This window comes from Elephantulus edwardii, unplaced genomic scaffold, assembly GCF_000299155.1.
Source record: "Elephantulus edwardii isolate Elephantulus edwardi_28Jun2011 unplaced genomic scaffold, EleEdw1.0 scaffold00172, whole genome shotgun sequence".
Taxonomy (NCBI): domain Eukaryota; kingdom Metazoa; phylum Chordata; class Mammalia; order Macroscelidea; family Macroscelididae; genus Elephantulus; species Elephantulus edwardii.
Genome location: NW_006399922.1, coordinates 1,603,298 through 1,606,644, shown reverse-complemented (window position 1 = coordinate 1,606,644; position 3,347 = coordinate 1,603,298). Strand labels below are relative to the sequence as shown.

The following is a 3,347-nucleotide window of genomic DNA, read 5'->3' as shown; positions in this document are numbered from 1 at the left end:
TTAACATAAGAAAAACAATCAGTATAATTCATCACATTAACAAAGCAAAGGACAAGAACCACATGATCCTATCAATTGATGCAGAAAAGGCCTTTGACAAAATCCAACATCCTTTCCTGATTAAAACACTCAACAAAATAGTAAAAAGTATATATGCAAACCCAAAAGCCAACGTCATTCTCAATGGAGAGAGATTAAAGGCATTCCCTTTGAGAATAGGAACAAGGATGCCCACTATCATTTCTCCTATTCAATATTGTACTGGAAGTCTTAGTAATAGCAATAAGACAAGAGAAGGAAATAAGAGGTATTCAAATTGGCAAAGAGGAGGTAAAATTATCTCTGTATGCAGATGATATGACAGTATACTTAGAAAACCCTAAAGACTCACCAAGAAAACTACTGGACATATTTGACCAATTCAGCAAAGTGACAGGATACAGGATCAACATCCAAAAATCAATTAGATTGCTCTACAGTGACAAAGAGAATACAGAACTGGTGCTAGGAAAAACAATACCCTTCACAATAGCTAATCACAAGATTAAAAACTTGGAAGTAAATATAACTAGAAACACAAAGGATTTATTCAAAGAAAAATATAAAACATTACTACAAGAAACAAAAAGAGATCTGGACAAATGGACGAATATACCCCGCTCTTGGATAGGAAGATTCAATATTGTGAAAATGACAATACTACCAAAGGCAATTTACACATTCAATGCCATCGCAATACAAATACTAATTCCATTCTTCAATGAGGTGGAAAAGGCAATTTCCAATTTTATCTGGAATGGAAAGAGACCCCGAATAAGAAAAGCACTCCTTAAAAAGGGAAACAAGGTAGGAGACATCTTGCTTCCTGATTTCAAATCCTATTACACTGCCATGGTGGTTAAGACAGCGTGGTACTGGTACAGTAACAAACATATGGATCAATGGAATAGAATTAAGAACCCAGAAATCAGTCCGTCTACCTATGGTCAACTGATTTTTGAGAAGGAGATGAAACCAGTTTAGTGGGGGCGAAAAACAGCCTTTTTAACAAATAGTGTTTGCAGAATTGGAAAACTATCTGCAGAAAACTCAAGCAAGACTCACACCTTTTCACACCTCACACCATACACAAAAACCAACTAAAAATGGATCAAAGACTTTGGTCAATACCCAAGGATTATAAACTTTTTTAAAAAAATAAAAAAAAACAGGGACTGGTCTTTGTTGTAGGTGATTAACTGACAGCCCCCCTGCCCTTGGCCTGGGGACAGGGCTCTAGGGAAATGTGCCAGAGCTCTTGAGTGAAGTGCAAATTCTACTAGAAAGGAAATGGCTGCCTCTTCATCAGCCTCCTCAGTTGGTGGAGTCAGTGGAGATTCTGTCACTGGATCTGGTTTCAGTGTTTCAGATCTTGCCCCTCCACTGAAAGCCCTTTCATCTACCCCAAAGGAGCTGGAGAAATGTTGGAAGATGGCTCTGAGAGATTCCTCTGTGAATCTGTTTTCAGCTATCAAGTGGCATCCACACTTTAGCAGGTGAAATATAATCAGCAAGTTGCTCAGATGGAAAAACTAGCTGGTTTGGTAGAAGAGCTGGAGGCAGATGGGTGGCGGTTTAAACCCATCGAGCAGCTGCTAAGGTTTACACCTTCCTATGGTTGCTGTTGCCTCTAGAGTACGTGTGTAGAGCTGGCAAAGGTTTTCTCATAGTTCTGTTGCCTTTCAGAAGTTCCCAACTATATTGCTGAATTGTTTATTGCATCCACATTTGGTTTATCTGTTATCTATAAGCAACAAGTACTAAAATATGTCATCTTTCAGGGGGGAAGAAACCCCAAAACCAGGATTATAAATTTCATCAGAGAAAAGCTTGGAAGAAGTCTAGAAGCCCTAATCTACAACATGAACAGTCTCCCAAGCATCCTGAAAAACTTACAACCAGAAGAGGATAAAATAGATGAATGGGACCTTCTAAGAATACAATCCCTATGCATATAAAAAAGTCTCCAACTGGGTAAAAAGGAAAGCCACAGACCGGGAAAAAATATTTGGGAATGACATGCCTGGTAAAGAACTTCTATCTAAAACTTATAGAATATTCAAACACAAGATAAACATCCCAATAGCAAAATGGGCACAGGATACGAACAGACACTTGATCAAAGAAGACATTTTGATGGTGAATAAACACATGAAGAAATGTTCAAAATCCCTAGCTTTAAGAGCAATGTACACCAAACCAACTATGAGATACGACCTCACCCCAGGAACAATAGCAAAATTCAACAGAGCAGCAAATAGCAAATGCTGGCAAGGTTGTGGAGAAACTACAACCTTTATTCACTGTTGGCAGGAGTGTAAAATAGTGCAACCATTATGGAAGGCCGTGTGGCGCTTTATCTAAAAGTTGGAAATAGAAATATCATTTGGCCCAGCAATTCCACTACTGGGAATATACCCTAAAGAAATCAGAACTGCCATGGAAACAGATATATGCACACTCATGTTTATTGCTGCATTGTTCCCAATAGCAAAGAGATGGAAACAACCTAAGTGCCCATCAACAAACGAATGGATAGAGAAGCTCTGGTATATCCACACAATGGAATATTACACAGCATTGAAAAAACAATGAATTAATAAAATATTATGCAAAATGGATGACCCTGGAGGACATTATGCTGAGCGAAATATCTCAGTTACAAAAGGACAAATACTGCATAACACCACTGTTTTAAAACAGGACTGACATTGGGTTGGGGGAAACTAAGAAAAGAGGGGATAAATAATGACCCCTGCATTGAAACAGATAAGGAGTAGAACTGCTTAAAAGAAATATATGATTAGGGATTATTTGCATGACAACAGTCCAGAACAAGAGCTGCATAGTAAATTGGACTGGGGCAGGGGGCTGGGGATTGTACAAAAGTGACAGAATTTTCTTTTAAAAAGTGAACTGGGGTGGGGGGGAGGGGCAGGGAGGATAATATGCAACAATCAATGAATGGAAATCCAAGTTCTCTAGAAACTTTCATTTAAATCTCAAAGGAGGGGAAAGAATTTGGGATTGATAGTTCTTTAAATTGTCATGAATCAATAAATGTGACTTTAAAAAAATGAAATATGTCAATTGGAATTCCATCAATTCATGGGGCCTTATTTTTTTGCCAAGTCCTTCAGAGCAGCCTGAACTTCCTTGTCATCACCATTGCCTCTTGATCATATGTTGTTTCTTTTTTTTTTAATTTTTTTAAAATTTTTATTTTATTATTTTTGTGTGAGTGTACCGTCAAATCAGATCTGACTGGTACAGGAGGAGATTGTCCCTCCTTCCCCGGCAGAGCATCT

At 38.1% G+C, this 3,347-nt stretch overlaps 1 pseudogene; it reads left to right on the top strand.

The window, feature by feature from the left end:
• Positions 1–1,329: 1,329 nt before the first annotated feature.
• On the top strand, positions 1,330–1,673 carry LOC102865453 (annotated as a pseudogene).
• Positions 1,674–3,347: the final 1,674 nt, after the last annotated feature.